Source organism: Phyllostomus hastatus, unplaced genomic scaffold, assembly GCF_019186645.2.
Source record: "Phyllostomus hastatus isolate PE091 unplaced genomic scaffold, TTU_PhHast_1.1 phas_contig_86, whole genome shotgun sequence".
Classification (NCBI taxonomy): domain Eukaryota; kingdom Metazoa; phylum Chordata; class Mammalia; order Chiroptera; family Phyllostomidae; genus Phyllostomus; species Phyllostomus hastatus.
In genome coordinates this window covers 49560519-49578728 of record NW_025333977.1, presented here as the reverse complement: position 1 = coordinate 49578728, position 18210 = coordinate 49560519, and the positions used below count along the sequence as shown (strand labels likewise).

Genomic DNA, 18210 nt, shown 5'->3' with positions numbered 1-18210 from the left:
GTACTTTTGAAAATCCACCTCACTGTTGTTTCAGAATTAAATGCACAAATAAAACATGCCTCTGAAGTTGCTCCCATCAAGAGAATCAAAGCCAATGACATTCAATCATTAAACACATTGGGACTGCTAGACAATGCTTGGTAGGGGCTAGACTCATCCAGGACCTCCAAGAACTCAGTCTAGGGGATGGGAACCTGCAGGCTGACAGACACAATGGACATGACATTCTCAGGATAAAAACCAACATTGAGTTTGTGTAGCTGTCTGAGCACAGCCACAGCAGGAACAATATTCTGAACAGGGCAAAATGATCACAGTCATTCACACGAATATGAAGTTCACTACTTTTCTAAGACTAGGTCCCTTCCCTGGCCTACACACCCAGGAAAGTGATCCTCAAGGAACATGAGTTGTACTAGGTGAATTGTCCTTAAAAACTAGTTTTAAAAAGATGCTAGTGGAGCTAGGTTAAGAAGGAAATAAGAGTGAACATAAGTTCCTTATATGTTCTGGTAATATCAACCCTTAAACAAACAGCTTTAAGCTGGATAAAATTATGCCCATGAGTTTGAACAGGCCTCATTCTTCTTCCAGCTGAAGCACATGCATGCTCCGCTACCCCGCACAGTCTCCTAGCCACACCATTAATACGGTGAGGATCCCCTGTGTCCCCAGCTGTGACCGGAATGCTGTAGAGTCAACCAAAAAATAAAAAAATGCCACAGCTTCCCCTCAAAGTTTACAAAGTTTACAAAGTTTCCCCTTCAGATTACAAATCTGAAATACTTATCACATAACAAGAAAGGGGTTTGGGTCTAAATAATTTACAATAAAAAAAAGGATTATAGAAGGGAGAGAACAGGATGAATTAACACAGGGACATCATAAAGGAATTAGAACAGAGAATAACTGAGCAAGTAAAAAAAGAATCAGGCTAAACTGTAAACAAGGATCTTTATTTGGAAAAGTGATGAATGTGGAATCTAATGAGCAAAATCAACAAACAAAATAGAAATCGACCCACAGATACAAAAACAGACTGACAGTTGTCAGAGAGGAGGGCTTTGGGGGGCTGGGTAAAAAAGGAATTAACCAAAAATTAAACAAATGAAACCCACAGACACAGATAACAGTGTGGTGATTGCAAGAGGAAAAGGGTGGGGGGAGGTAAAACTGGCTAAGGGTGGATAAATGGTGATGAAAGGAGACTTGACTTTGCATGCTGAACAGACAATACAGTATACAGATGATGTACGACAGAACTGTACACTTGAAACCTATATATAAGTTTATTCACCAATGTCACCCCAATACATTCAATGAAAATTTCTAAAAAAGAAAAAGAAAGTAAAAGCTCTTTTAAATGGTAGCAGAAAGATTCTTCCTGAAGACCAGGACTGTGTCCTCTAGTAGATGCTCAATGCCCTGGCTCACAGTAGATGGCCACCCTGCACCAGGGCAGCCTTCACTACGAAGAGAGACAGGGCAACGCCTGTCTGTCTGGGGACTCACTTTAAGGTTTAGGTAAATCCAGGGTTTTCAAAAGACTCTGCATATTCAAAATTTCTATTCTAACCGTTCGGAGTGTACGTACCTTAGGGTGAACTACATCCCGGTTTGCCCAGGACAGACCCCATTCACACTGAAGTCCCAGTATAATTATAATTCACTCCCCTTTTCACTCCTGAGAGTGTCTCCACTTAAATGATAAATTATAAGGTCACCCTATCCATCTGTTTTGGTTAAGCTATTGGTAAAGGAAATCTCTTCAACAGAATTTCCTGAATGTACTTCAGATCAGCAAGTTTCTCCTCAAATCTTAAAGGCAAGGAGAAAAATATATCATACTTCAAAAGGAGTGCCTACTTCCAAAGGAAAGCTGAAAGCCAGATGTTCACGGTGCTTCTCGGGCAAGTACAATGTTCTCAAAGAGAGCTGTGTGGACATAGCCCCAAGGCACACTAACTAATCAAACTCAAACAAAAGGAGTTAAGCAGGTTCAACACCTCAGGTGAACTTTTCATTCCAGGGCATTCCATTCCCAAGCATTACCAAGTACTTTTGGGGGTGTAAATGAATTGATTTGATTTATTACTGATAATAAATGTATATAATTATGCATTTAATATATATACAAATACATATATCAATAAGAGAAATAAGTGTCTTCATCAAAAAAAAATTTAACTCTTTTGAATAAAACACATATGTGGACACACCAAATACCTATAATATCCGAGCACTATTCAAAGAACGGCCAAACGTCTCAGTGGCTACATTACCTTTTAGCCCCATGAGGCGGGGCTCTCTGGCTTACGTGTGTACCTGCAAGCTGGATAACAGGCTGACCCGATGGCCCTCTCTCCATTCTAGGCCCATCCCAGGAGTGCCTGAAGGACACAGCCGGTATTCCAACCAAGTCACAAAAGGAGGACACATTCAAATACAGCACTCAATATAAAGTTACTAGACAGGGTAGATTTCATGGAGGTTGTCTCATTCTTACATATTCTTACCCATAAAGACATCTGACCCAGAAAGTATCTCACATTGTCCCAGAAGGGCTGAGGTACTCAGGGTAAAGAGAGAAACCACTACCTCTTGGTCCATGTACAACAACACACAGGCCATCAGGCCCCACGGCAGCTGACCACGAATGGTCCAGGAGGCTTCTAAGCAGAAAGGAAGCCAGGCTTGAATTAATTGGTTGTCTCCCTAGTGTTGTGTGTCCATATATTGTAATTTCCTAGGGAAAGGGATCATATCCAATCAGCAACATTCTCCTTGTAACCTAGTATCTCCATCAACTTCTAAATGTCAACTCATAAGGGTTTTATTTTTTGCTGTTCTAGATATAACTTAGTTTTTATAATATAGTTAATATATAAAATTATATTAGTTTCAGGTGTACAATGTAGTTATTTAACATTTATATACCTAACAAAGTGATCACTAGGAGAAGTCCAGCAACCACCTGACACCACACAAAATTCCTAACGATGCTGACTATATTCCTTACGCTGTGTAGCACCTCCCCATGACTTACTGATTTTATAACTGAGAATTTACATCTATTATTCTCCTTTACCTTTTTTGCCCTTTCCTCTACCACCTTCCCCCCTGAAAACATCAATTTGTTCTCTATGTCTACGAGTCTGTTTCTGTTTTGTTTGTTCGTTTTGTTTTTTATTCACATATAAGTAAGACCATGTGATATATGTCCATCTCTGTCTGACTTTTTTCACCTAGCAGAATACCCTCTAAGTCCATCCATGATTTCACAAATGGCAAAATTTCACTCTTTTCTATGGTTGAGTAATAATATTTCACACACATACACACACACACATACACCACACATCTTCTTTATCCATTTATCAGTGAACACTTAGTTTGCTTGTACTGTAAAAACCACACAGCTAACACAGAAACAGAAATAAAACTAAGCCACTTTCTTACACCACATACAAAAATGAATTCAAAACAGATTAAAGACTTATGTAAGAACAGAAACCATAAAACTTCCCAGCAGAAAACATAGGCAGTATACTCTTTGACATCGGCCTTAGCAATATTTTTTTGGAAGTATCTTCCCAAGCAAAGGCAACAGCAGCAAAAATAAGCAAATGGTATTCCATTGGTTTTCAATTACTAAACTACCTAGAAAGCCCATAGTTGCAAACAAAATGTGGTGTAGGCTTATTCTAGAACAAAGGTCTTCTAGATCCATACAGTTCTCAAACTGTATGCCTTAATCACAGGGGACCACAGACTTATCTCGAGAGCAACAACGGAGGGAGTGAGCAGGTAGGCTGGCTGCTCTCTGTGTCTCCGTCTGCAGTCAGAGGTGCCCTTTTATCTGTTTTATCCATCAGGGTTCTGTTTAACATTTCAATAGAAAAAAATGGGTTCCACTGCTCTGCCACTCAAAACACACACACACACACACACACACACACACACACACACACACACACACAGTTTTAAAACAGGTTGCTAGAACCAGAGCATGGACAAACATTTTAGAAAGATACAAGAACTGTCAAAAAGACTGAACATTTTAAGAAGAACAGGATCTTAGATCATTTTTAACTCAATTCTCTTATTAAAATTGTTTATGTGACAACAAGCCCACAAACAGAATTAAAGAAAGTGGTGAGGGTCCGGAGCGCTGATTATGCCTCAGAGCCGGTGAGCAGGCAGCACCCCAGCCTCCCCGATCCATCACAGGCTGGCCTTATTTGTGCCTCTGAATAAAAATAAACCCCCAAAGCGGGCCTGTAAATGCCACAAATTGAAATGGTATGCCTACTGGATCTCTACCTTCACTAACTATTTCATTTTATATAAAATAAACATACCTTCATGCCAGAAAAATTGATCTTGAGGCTAAAACAAATTGATTCTGAAGTTGTCTACATACAAAATGCCTAAAGCGATTACAGAGGAAAGACAGGAAAGGAACAGCCCATATTAATCACCATTCAAATTCTGTAGTATGGGGAAGAGATTTGAAATCTAAAAATGTGTGACTCTCATCTACACCAAATGGTTCAGACACTCAGACAGAGGACACTCAGACAGAGGACAGTCTGAACATAGGCCAGAAGAAAATCATGATAAAATATACATCTGTAAGTACTGGTAAGCTCCACCTCAAAATCATGTTTTTTCCAAGCAATCATTATCTTTTAGAGGTAATAAGAAACCCCCTACAATGCAAGTTTCTTTCAAGTTTTTTCAGTTGTTCATCAAAAAATAATACTTATGACAGGCAACATTACTTCTCCCTTTCTGTGTGCCAGGAACTCACAAAAATATTTAAGTAGATATTATCATTGTTTTTGTATAAATCAACCCAAGGAAGAGAATGCTAAGGTAGAGACAAATTAAGTATTGGGTTGGCCAAAAAGTGTGTTTGGTTTGTTCCATAAAATAACTGTATTAGCAGTTTGTTGTCTTTATTCAAAACAATTTTGTTGGATTGTATTGTGACAGCGCTCACATTGGCATGCATTTAAAAAAAATCAAAATGGGTGAATTTTTGTGTAATCATTTTAATGTTGAAGATGGAAGAAAATAAACAACATTTTCAGCATATTATGCTTTATTATTTCAAGAAAGTTAAAAATACAACTGAAATGCAAAAAAGGTTTGTGCAGTGTATGGAGAAAGTGACATAACTGATCAAACTTATCAAAAGTGGTTTGTGAAGTTTTGTGCTGGAGATTTCTCGCTGGACATGCTCCATAGTTGGGTAGACCAGGTGAAATTGATAGCAATCAAACTGAAACATTAATTGAAAAAAATCAACATTATACCATATGGGAGATAGCTGATATACTCAAATCCTCAAAATATGCACATCACTAAGTTTTTGAAAATGAAAAATGTGTCTTTTACTTTGTGGAAAAAACTATACAAACTTTTTGGCCAATCCAATAACATGCCCAAGGTCACAGAGCTGGTATGTGCATTAACCAACATTCTAAGTAAGGCAATCTACTCCAGAGACATAATTTTCAACCAATCAGACAAACTCCCTCTCACACCCTCAGAACCACAAAATCAACAAATATTTCAACTTTCTTTTAAAAGGCAAGATCCTATAAATATTTAGACTAACTACAAGAAGCCAACTGGCACACAGTAAAGGGAGGATTAAGTTGAAGTTGCAGAATAAGAGCTACGGAGAAAGACTTGACATGAAGATGCCTTCCAGGCGAAGTACTGAAAAACCATTCTAAGTGATTCTGAGAAACCTTGGATCAAAATGGTCTACAGTCTCTCATAATCACTTCCTCTTTAAAACCACACCATTTCTGAAATTTCAAAAGCAACTGTATCGTGTGCTGCTTTTTTGTCTTGTTGTTTGAAACTAAGTACAAAGCACCTACCTTTTGGCCAACAGCACATACTCCATATGTGAAGTTGGTAAGTGATACTAGGTTGGCAAATGGCAAGAGATCATTTAGCAAATCCAAACATTTTTTCCCCCCTATGGCCAATTAAAAACAACACTCTGTCATTTCCCACAATAAAACAGAATGGGTTGATAACCAGTCACATGAACTAACAAATTATTTACATAATGCTCTGCTCATGTGAACTTTTATTCTTCTTACCTATGGAAAAAGAAATGTTTCCTAAAAGAAATAGTAATGTTTACTATTACTTGGCATCTCCTAGGCCTTAAAATAAAAGAGATTCGTCTAGACATCGCTCAATAGTGCCTTTAGCATTGCAAGCTTTAGTCTTGCCTGCAGGGCAGCAGTCTGATGTGATTTCTGGCAATGAAAAGGTATTTTGGGACCACACATCTTGTCTACAATATGAGAAAAAATAGCAGGACCCTGAAACCTTCTTAGGATGACGACAGTGAAGGAGAGGGAGTGTGCTCATTCACAGGCCCGTGGAGGCGGAGTGGTGCCCGGGACCAGGGGTGCAAAGGGGGTCTGGCTTCCTCGCCAAGGGCCTGGGGATGCTGGCCAAAGAGTAAACCACTGATGTGTGCCCACCTTTAACTGATCTGAAGTTACCCGGCACTGCATACTGCCTATTTCCTCCAGATGTTACATTTCCAACTTGGAAATGTTCTTCCTAGGGCTATGTATGGCTATGTCATCTGAGAGAGCTTTCCCACAGCCATCGTAAGTGAGCCAAAGACCTCCTCAAATTTGAGTCTGTTCATAAAAATCAACATTTACTAAAACCGAAAAGCACAGCACTCTGTATCTACCATATATTCAATGACAATCCAATCTCAACAAATTATAAAGCAACAATTATCCTGTGATTATATTAGTAAGAGCCCCCACCATTTACTGACCATGCACATCAGCTGAGCACTGCAGGCAGAAAGTACACATTACTTCATTTACACTTTGCAACAACTTCAATGCGGTAGGTGACACTGGAGCCCTTTTACAGATGGGAAACACAGATTGAAGAGAGACTATATAACTTGCCCAATGTCCCCAGGCTGATAAAGAGGCAGAACTCACTTTTGTTCCCAAATGCAACTCTAAATATATTATGCAGGGTTAATTGCAAAAAAAAAAAAAATCACAGAATAATCTATCCCCAATTCTGTCTCCATACTGGAGTAGATATGTTTGCTGTAATTTTTTTCCTTCATTTTTTCCTGGATGAATCTCTAGGCAAAGGTTTTATCTCAGGGGCAGGCTCCAATAGATGGCCTAAGACGCTCTGGGAAAGACTGCACTGCAGGCTGTAGGAAACAGGGCTGTGCTGTGACTAGCATGGATGTAGGGAAAGGCACACAGCAGCGCAGATGTCAACTACCGCTGGTGGGTGTCTGTTTACACCCCACGGCCCTGTGCTGAGTGGCATTCGACTGCCATAGCCCTTCCCTCTATCAGATGTTCATTCTCTAGATGCCCTCCCCTTTCGATCCATGACAAAAGTTTGGGTGGATACTTCAGTCACACTCTCAACACATGAGAATTACCAATTAGTATGAATCCCCAAAATAGAACTTTTACAAACAAACGAGAATCACTGTCTTCTTCCCACACCCCTACAGTTATTTGGTAGTTAGTTCTTCTCCTGAATTTCATCTTCTTATGTGAACTTGGTCTCCCAACAGTATCATCAACTCCACAAGCCAATCCCAAGCCTGTCTATTTATAACTCAGAAATATTTTATCTTCTAAGTGAGTGTCTACATTTTTAAATGAATAAAATCAGGGGCCTTGTTTATCAAGTATAATATAATATAAGGCTTGTGGGAAAACTACAAGAGAGCAGACAAGCATAGCATCAAAATTTGATGTAGGCTTCCAGTAGCATGTAAGTTTCAACCATGAAGATGAGAATAAAAGACAGTTTTGGAAGGGTATATGTGATATGTGACTTTTCCAAGATGGCAATAATTGCAAGCTGCCAAAAGCAAAATACCTAAAACTGACAACCAAAAGGGCCCTCCAACGAAACATAACAGAAAATGTTTAATAAGAAGAATCTGTCAACACATGATTCCTCTGCCTGATGTTAAGAAGTTCCTATACATAAACATATACCTGGACTTTATATATTTCTCTAAACACAGCTGTTAACAAAAGTTTATTCATAGACATACAGCTAAGAACTAACTAAAGGAGGTCTGGCTCAAATTATAGTATTGAAGTGGTAATAAGAGCTAATATTTATACAGCATGTTTACATACCTTAACTCTAAGTGAGAAAATGGGCAGCCTGGACCACGAGGGAAGCCTGCCTTCATTAGACCAAGAGGGCACAGATGCTGCTGGTGTCTAGAGGAGGCTGGGGAATTGCAATCCCGTTCAATACAAGTGATGAGCCTTGGCTACAAATATTTATACAGCTCTAGTTATATAAGCAAGGGATACTGACTTATTAAAAAATGGCAGATGTAACTATCTAGGGGAATAGAAGTACAGAGGGTAAGGAAGCTAAATCTTCCTCTTCTACACAAAGAAGTCAACAGACCCTTCTGGAAGCCAAGAAATGTCCTGCGTAGGAATATAGGGGTTGATACCCCAAAATCATGGGTCAAAAGTGAAAGAGGGGGCTATGGGGGCAGAGGAAAAGAGCAGGGACTACTATTTTCATTGTAAGTTTTATACAATCGTTTGATTTCTTGAAGCACATACATGCATGACTTTGATAAAAATTTTAAATTTGTTTAATTTGAACTACTAACACAAAGAAATCAAAATTTAAAAATGCCTAAATTTCTAGAGCTAGAAAAAATAATGGAGGTCCTCATTTATTAGTACAATCACCTTCTGGATGGGGTGCCCAGGGACTGCTAAGCAAAGGGGCAGTGTGTCAAGCCCAGGAAGCCAGTCTGGACAGCCTGACAATACCGTCGGGGTGGTAGGGGCTGCAAAAAATCACTGCCTTCCTGCCCAACATGCCAAGTGACTACATGAATAACAGAACTGGGGAACATCAGCAAAGACCTGCCACCATCCCCCCAGGCCAGGAAGGAGAGCCATTACCATCTACGATGCAGTATAACATCTGAGGCCTAATCAGAATTCAAATTAAGCACTACAGGAATTCAGAGAGAGGGAAACAGTCCTTTACGGCTTAGTGGGAAGATAAGGAAAAGTGACACCAATGATGGAGCCCTAGCTGGGTCCTAAGGGATACACAAGAGGTCAACAGGTAGAGATGGAGAAGGAAACAACCTGATAAAGGCTAGAAGCAAGAGAATAGATGGTGTGCCTGGAAATGGGATGTGGTCCCTACCCACCAAACAGCACACCCCGTGCCACTGCTGCCCCACTTCTGCTGCAAGAGTGTGGGCAGGGCTGGGAGTTCGTTTAGGGGTTTTTCTGGCACAATACGCAACTGCAGACATAATCAACTTCAATACAGTAAAAAAGGGATGCCTCTTAAATTATCTAATTTATAGGAATACACCTTTCATGTTTAAACTGGCCTGTTTTGCCTTGGACAGACTCTTAAATGCCAGACACTGCTATTTATCTTATGATTAGGGGTCCCTGTGATGCCCTCAAGGTTTCCGCACCTCCTTAGCTTCATGCCAGTGGATTTTGTCACTATGTTTTCTGTAAAATGCCCCCAAAATGTTGAACACATAAGACTTAGAGATTTGAGTTTCAGGTACCTCCAGTTCTCCCTTCAGCTTACAAAATAGAATGCCATTATAAATATACATGCTCTTTAAAAAATATTTTTCTTTGACATTCTTGTGCAATACTTGCTATTTTTAACATTGCCATCATTTAATCCAATGAAACAGAACCAAGTTTTATCTGCACAGCCCCAAGTACTGATTCTGATTAAAATATACACATTTGACTTAAGGTTTCTTTGTATCTGAGCTAGTTCTAGCAGTTACTGGATTATAAACAAACAAACCTATTCTTGCATATTCCTGAGAATTTATAAAAGGCAGCTTATTTTCTTTATCATGGATCTCAAGTCTTCCAAAATAAAAATAAGCATATTAACTTTTACTCTGGCCTTTACTGACATTTGGAAGTCCTGTTTATGAAAGAAACCGAGTGTTGCAAGTAAAACTTGGAAGGAAGAGAAAAATCAAGAAATCAACACATCTTTACTTTCGTATTATTTTAATCACACGAGTAAAAGAGACAGGTACTGAAGATTAAAAATGGGCAAACTATTGTGCCCGCCTTCAACAGCTCAGTGAAGCTGGGAAAGACAGGGCGGAAGGTTCCCAAACACAGGTTCCACACCTCGGGCACTATTTTCAGGCGCCAGGCTCCTAGGGCATCTGCATTCAAAAGGTGACTAATAAATACTACTTGGTTAATTAGATAAAGAGGTGCATAAAATCTGTCATTTCAAAGATATTTTTGCTTAGGCTGAAGCTAAACATTTACTTTTTAAGATGACTCCATAAAACATAAATCAGATACAACTAGAGCAGATGTATGTGGACATAATAAAAAGTGAAAAGCAGGCACATGAATGACTGAAATTCTGGAAAACAGAGCTAAAATTCAGGACAAGCCAGATGAAAGAAGGAGAGAATTATTCCAGAGATTTAGTCCAGGCAAAGGAAAAGGCCTAAGCCCAAACAAGGAGGCAAGAACCATCAATAACTGTGCAAAGTTCAAATAGGTTAGTATTGCTGTAATATAAAGTTCAAGGCAAGTCATGGCAGAAGGTGAGCTGTGTCCAAGTCTGCCAGATGGAACAGCATGAACTTACATAGCAGGAGACAAGGACCCACACCACACAGGACACGGTCCAGCTCATCAAGCTCGTATTTTACAGGAATCCCTCGGGTGGGTGACTAGAAGGCAGATATTACTGGTGGAGAAGAGATGGGAGGCAGGGAATATAGGCAGAAAATGTCCTTGGGTTTGGAGGAAGCCATAGACAAGAAACATTCAGGTGTTAAAAAAATCATCAGGTTGTGGTGACTGACTGGACAGAAGTGGCTGAGAGGGTGAAGGAGAATGAATGGATATAGCTTGGGCAACCAGCAGACAAATAGCAACAAACAAAAGGAACTCACAGTCAAGGGGAAGTTTTGAGGGGTTTTGTTTTATTTTGTTTGATAATGATAATACATGTGATTGACAAAGGAGCGTGCTACCCCAATACAAAGGGAAATAAATAGGTAAAGCAAGTAAAGGTGATGATAATATAGGTCCAAAACTGGATGACTTCAAAGTAAACAGAATACAGAAGATCTGTGTCCTTCCTCCTGAAATACACATTATGATTTCATCAATTGAATGCCAGATAAGAGTACAGAGTCCTGGCAACAATTTGTTACATAAAGAATAATCCAGCCCTGCCAGTGTGGCTCAGTTAGTTGGAGCACTGTCCCATAACTGAAAGGTTGCAGGTTCAATTCCCAGTTGGGGTACATGCCTGGGTTGCAGTTTTGATCCTTAGTGGGGGTGCATATGGGAGGCAACTGATCGATGTTTCTCTCTCACATCAGTGTTTCTCTCTCTCCCCTTCCTCTCTTCCTTTTTCTCTAAGAAGCAATGAAAAAAAAATGTCCTTGGGGCAAAGATAAAAAAATAATAAAAATCATCCAAAAACTGGGGTCAAACAGGGTGCTCCAAAACCATATTTAAGAGGAGGAAGTAACCTGAAGAAAGATTAGGAGACCCAACAACACCAATTCAAGGGAATATGTCAGAATCAAAGTTATAATAGACCAGGCACCATCAGGCACCAAGTCCACCCTAAACAGACTTAGGATTCTTAGTCTGTCCCCTCATTTCAGAGTTACCACGTCCATCACTGATCAAGACTCTTGGGTGAGCACCTACTTGCACAGCCTACCCAATTCTTTCCCTGGTACTGAAATGGGTAATGTTCTGATCTGTTTTACTCTCAAATATTTGTTGGGTCTCCAACAAGTTTCAAGGAACTAGTTGAAGCCGTGTGAATTACAACTTGAAAAAGCTTCCCAATAAATACAGAAGCTATTCTTGCAACAGTTTCACAGGAAGAGGTCACAGCTAGGCATGGGAAAGGTCCAGCGTCCTGCCTCCTGGAGGCCGGAGCTCTCACTTGGGGGTCACTCACTCCTCTCTCTGTACCTAGTATCCTCCCAGTTGCTGTTTGGTGAGACCTCGATAATTTGTAACGCTAAGCACAAATCAGATCCAACTTATACAAGCACACCGCAGAGCTGGGCATCTCTAGTACTTGACATTCAAACTACTGGCACAATATCAGCATTTCATAAAGAACTTTAAATGTTTTGGTTTGAGAGCTAATGCAGCATTTCTACTGGTCAACACAAGCAGCCCAGGCAGAAAGCAAAGTATATTTATTTCCCTCAACATCAGATGTTATACTCAGCTGCTGACTCAATCTTGTCTACAGAGACCATAAGAGACTTGAAAAACTGGTAAGTAAGAAAAGTCCATCTAAGGCAGAGTATATTTAAAGAATATTTGTAATTTCAATGTAAAATGGCCTTTTTGTGCTTTCCATGTCCTAAAAATGTTTTAATGGATGGAATGTCAACTAACAGATTTACAGGTGAGATTAGACTTTTCCAAGTTCAAAGATTAAAATTAACTTTCCCCTGTAAATGTTCTTTTTAATTGCAAAAAGATTTACAGGTGAGATTAGACTTTTCCAAGTTCAAAGATTAAAATTAACTTTCCCCTGTAAATGTTCTTTTTAATTGCAAAAAGCAGGCTTTTCTTCCATGCATTGATACATTAGACTTTAGAAAATTCCTACTTTTAAAAAAATTATAAACTTACTGCTTATAAAATATAAGAAATTATTGTGTGTATGTGAATAATGAGTTAAAATCAGTTTTGGATATGATAAAGGGCACTGATACAGCTGGGATATGATGTAATCCTCAGAGCTGAGGGAGTCCAATAAAAAACTAAAATGCTAGAAAAAAAAATGAAAAAGAAAAACAGAAGGTTCGGTCTAAGAGCACAAAAGGCCACAACCTCACTGAAAAGGAAAACCAAAGCTGAAATACTTCACGCAAGGAAGCACTTAAAGTCTTCTCTGAATTGCTAACTGCCTGGGCTACTGGTGTGGACTTAATGGTGAGTCACAACTGATTTTTCAAAGGAAAAAACGAATTAAATAAGCCTCACAGCTGCTGTTTTAGGTCTTGTTAATGTCTTAGTTTCTTGATTCTTAACTTCTGATTTCTTCCTCTGAGATTTCACAAACATTTAAATAGCAAGTACTGATAGCTTTTTAGTTTTAATTTCTGGATGGCAAGGATAAACAACAACTTGTCGAACTTATTCTATTGGTTCTTTTTCTAGAAACTGTATGGTAAATTCCATAAAATCTATACAAGGAAGTAATTTTAAAATTTAATTTGTGCTTAGAATCTACTCCAGCTTATTTTCCAGCCAAAAAGAAAAAATATTATTTTAAAGAGCTGCATTTTCCAGAAAATTATAAGAATGCCACAAGAAGGGCAGAGTTTTAGAAGATAATTTACCAACCAGGTGCACCTCACCCACTGCTGTGAAAAAATTTTAAAACAACTAAATTTAGTGGGTTTTAAAGCTTTGACTCTTCTTGACAAATGACTCTTTAAATGGAGAAACTGCAACCTCTTAAGTCGTCTTTCCAATTCATTTTTATACCTACTAATTTTCTTGCCAGTTTTCTCCACTTACAGAAAGCATTCACAAGAGAAAATCTCTTTCTAAATAGAACACATACTGACATTGGAATATACAAGGCCCAGCTCAAATAACGCCCCCTTTTTAATTGCAAAATCTTCTATTACAAAATCATGAGCATGTAATTCTGTAACATAACAATATCATACTCAAGCACACCATATGACATTTTAGGTGAAATGTTCAAATTAAAACTATAAATCGTCACACCCATACTATTACCCTACCAACCACACTCACATAGGTGTTACTTCTGCCGGATGCTGTATATATAGATCGTGCACTTAACATCATTAAAATGAACAGACTAGGATTTCCAACTTCCCTCTCTGTTCTAAACAACTCTCCACAGTAGCCCCACCAATGTAAAAAAAGATACTTCATCGCCTTTAGTGCTTCTACAACATAAAACGTTTTACTGGCTGCTAGGGATTACCATGTGTCATCAGATAGTTTGGGAGAAAGTCAGACTAAAAGTTTATTCTGGTAAACATAACCAAGATCTAGGCTTACTTTTTGTCATATGCCCTCTAGTACAATATATACCTTTTTTAAGACTATAAATGTGTAATTCTACTAATAACTATTAAATGTATTAGCATTAACCCTATAACACTGCCATTTTTGTAGATAAAAAAGTCAAATATCAGCAAGTTCATGAGAGTGAACTTAATAAAAAACAGTCATAGTCTCAAAAGGCAGCCTCAGAAGCCAAGGGGCAAGGAGACCACCAACATCGATGATTTACGTAATTGTTACAGGACAGCCACGGCCAGGCCTTCTGACTACCCCCATATGTACAGTCCTCGGCTTCTACAGCCTTTGCACAGATACTGTACCAAAAATGGGGGTTTCCAGCAGCCAAATCACATGAGGAAAGACCTTCTATTATTGGCTCTATTTTATGGATTAGAAAACTAGGGTCCAGAAAGTTTTGGTGGCACAAACAAGATAAAACCACTAACAAAGGCCAAGGACAGTACTCACAGAAAAGTCATCTGGCTCCAAAGCTAGTGCACTTACCCGACCTTGTCTCTGACCTAAGGAGAATGTAAAAACCTGTATACCGCTATAAAGAAAATAAAAATGTGGTGAGAGGCTGGGAAGGCCTGGGTAGGGAGGGCCTTGACTGTCAGATGCTGTGAACAGGGATGGCCTCCCTGAGAAGGTGACATTTTAACAGAGACCAATATGAGGCAGCCACACTGAGATACTAGAGATAGCCAACCACAAACAGAGATGCCAGGGTTCCAGGCACCTCTGCCCCGGTGAGTGTGTTAGATCTTTATCAATTGGGGCTTCAATGCCACCGTGGTGATGTTGTGAAAGCACATTCACCTGGGTACTCCTGCTATCCCCACGCTGTGCCTGACAAAACTCAGTCAGTCATGTGTGCAGATCCTTGTCAATAGCCCCCACTAGTTTACAAAGGACCAGAAGCCTTTTGTGATTTGTTGGGACATAGAAAATACCCACTTGGTGCTTTGCCAGCACTGCAGGACAGACGATGAAAAGCTCAAGGGGATAGCTAGGACGGTAAGTTTTGGGTCTTATTTTATTTATTGTTCCACTGGGCCAAAATAGCTAAGTAGAACAATAATCTACATTTATAATGAATATTGGCTCACTTGCCAAAGACACAAATATCTGCTACTCTGCCTTCTCCACACCCCCCACCCATACACACAAACACACCTGACTTTTTACACAGCTTAATCACCCCAGTGACATTCAAGAGATAAAAGAAAGTTTGTTGGCACTTTTGCTGCTACAGGCTGGAGTTTCACATTATAGGTGAAAGAGTCATGGAGCTGAGGAGAGGAGAGATCTCTGCTGTCCACCTGGATGAGGAAGTTGGGAGGAGGGTCAGTGATAGTCCAAGTTACCCTGACCTTCTATGTGTTAGGCCTCTCCCGCCACCTACCAGCGGGGAGGCATGAAACCAAAGGAAGAACACACAAGTTAGATGCCACAGTCACTGAGGGCTTGGAAGAGCTGGGTTCCAATCACAGGTGCTCTGATGACCACATAGTAAACATGCCCAAGACACTAAGACCCTTTATCTGCTTTCTCCCTGTGTAAAAGAAGAAAGTTTTAGGTCATTTCTTAGAAATTTATGTAACTGCTGGGTTAGGTGACAATACAAAGCTCCTCTCTCCCTGCGGTACAGACAAGCTAAGAAACACACATCTTTTCAAAAAGAAACAATATCTCTAGTAGTTAAGGCTTTAGAATGACCCTGACCTGCATTCAAATCTTAGTTCTATAACGTGCCAGTTGTGACACCTTATACAATTTATTCAAGCTCTTGAGAGTTCAGTTTCCTCAACTATCAAATGGGATTACTTCCTTATCAGGACTACAAGAGGACTTAAAAGTGCACACCTGTAGTTCATTCATTTTCATTGCTAAATATAATTTCACTAAATAATGGGGTTTCTTTTACCCATTCTCATGTCAATAATCATTTGAGCCATTTCCACATTTTTGTTATTACAGTGTTCTACGAGCATCTTTGTACATGTTATTTGATATGCTTCTGTAAGAATTTTCTAGGGCATATACCTAGGAATCAAAACACTCAGCTACGGGGTTAGTGAATGTTCAACTTTTCCAAATATTTCCAATGCCTTTTACAAGGTGATAAACTTTAGAAACAGAATGCTGAACAGGGAATTTTTTTAAAGTCCTAGAAGACTACATACGACATGAGCAATTTTTACAGTGGAATATATGTGCATATGGATTAAACTCATTTGTTTTAGCCTTGGCAGGGTGGCTCAGTTGGTTGGAGTTCATCTTGTGCACCAAATAATTGTGGGTTCAATCCCCAGTTGGGGTGTGTATGGGAGGCAACAAATGGATGTTTCTCTCACATGGATGTCTCTTCCCTCCTCTCTTTAAAATCAAGAAAAAAATAAAGAATAGCCCTGGCTGGTGTGTCTCAGTGAATTGAAGCACCAGCCTGCAAACCCAGGGGTCACAGGTTTGATTCCCAGTCAGGGCACATGCCTGGGTTATAGGCCAAGTCCCCAGTAGGGGGACACATGAGAGGCAACCACACATTGATGTTTCTCTCCCTCTCTCTCCCTCTCCCTCTAAAAGTAAATAAATAAATAAATAATTTTTAAAAAAGTAAAATATTTTTCAAAAATCCCCATATCCTCAGGGGAGTCTTTTTAAAAAATCACTTGTTTTAAAAGGGAGGAAATCCAAAACCCAAATTCAGGACAGGGTTACCCCTGGAAGGTGACAAAGAAAAGGTAAGGAGGGTAGCAGGGAAGTCTGAGAGGCAGTAATGCATTTGCTGTGTGTCAGGCACTGAGCTCAGGACCCTTCCTTCAAAACTAACATGCACGCATATAACACACACATATATGTGTGTATATATATACATATGTATGCATAATACTATATTAGCAAAAAAGTACATGTCTACACAAGTATACATACACACATATACCTTCTTTTCCTATACCACTTGGAAAATAAACTGCAGACCATCATGACCCTTCCTTCCTAAACACTCCACACGCATCTCTGGAGAATAAGAATATTCTCCTGCTTAAAAACACCATTGACATACCTAGAAAGAATAATCCATGAATACCATCAAATAGAGAGTCTGAATGCAAATTTGGACAACTGTCCCAAAACAATTTCTGTAGCTCTGTCCTCTGTTTCCCTCAATCACCAATCACAGTTCAATTATTTCATTATTTCTTTTTAGCCTCTTTTGATCTACAACTGCTCCTGCTCACCCCTTCACATTTGTTTGCTTTCCATGAATTTGATGTTTTAAAGAGTCTAGAAAGGTTGTTTTACAGAATGTTTTGCATTCTGAATCTATCTGACGGCTGATCTGTGATTTAGCTTTTTGACAAGGTAGGTTGTGTACATCTAACTGGACCATACCAGGAGGCACAAAATGCCAAATTATCTCATTTTTGATAAGTTTGGTCATTCAGCTATCCCTGCTGAAACGGTATAATTTTTTCTTTATTATTATAAATGATCTGGGAGTAATCCTTTTATACTGGAATATCCCTGTGCTCCCAAACCATTTCCCCAAATGGCTTTTTCACAGGAGAATGTTGCCTGAATCAGTGCAAAACAGTGACTATCTAATTCTATCATCCCTTCTGTATTTTCTAGCTGGCTTTCTTTGGTAAAGAACTTCCTCCATTTCACCCTTCCTTTTTTAAGTCTGTATTTTTATTTTTTCTTAATTTATTTTACCTTTGTTGTTCAATTACAGTTGTCCCCATTTCCCTCCACTACTTTTCCTTGCCCAACCCACCCCCACCTCCCACAGTCAGTCCCCTCCCACAAGGATTAATTTTTGTCCACAGGTCCTTTATACGTGTTCCTTGACAACTCTTCCCCTTCTTTGCCCTGTTATTCCCCTCCTCTCTGCTTACTGTCAATTTGTTCTTTATTTCCATGTCTCTGGTTATAATATGCTGGCTTGTTTATTTTGTTGATTAGGTTCCACTTATATATGAGATCATATGGTACTTGTCTTTTACCTCATCCATATCTTTAATATCACTATAAACTTCCTGAATTTGGCTTGTTTTTC

At 39.3% G+C, this 18210-nt stretch overlaps 2 protein-coding genes across 4 annotated transcripts in view; one reads left to right on the top strand and one right to left on the bottom strand.

The window, feature by feature from the left end:
- MED12L (mediator complex subunit 12L) overlaps positions 1–18210 on the bottom strand; it is a 316418-nt gene that overhangs the window by 159593 nt on the left and 138615 nt on the right. The window lies entirely within an intron of this gene.
- The window catches only part of P2RY14 (purinergic receptor P2Y14), a 48282-nt gene that overhangs the window by 15084 nt on the left and 14988 nt on the right, over positions 1–18210 (top strand). The window contains exon 1 of one of the 3 annotated variants that reach the window (XM_045851259.1): positions 12837–13031. The exons of the other annotated variants lie outside the window; for them this stretch is intronic. The gene's annotated coding sequence lies outside the window, so the exon portion shown is untranslated. Of the gene's footprint in view, positions 1–12836; positions 13032–18210 lie in introns of those variants that run through there. 3 annotated transcript variants of the gene reach the window in all.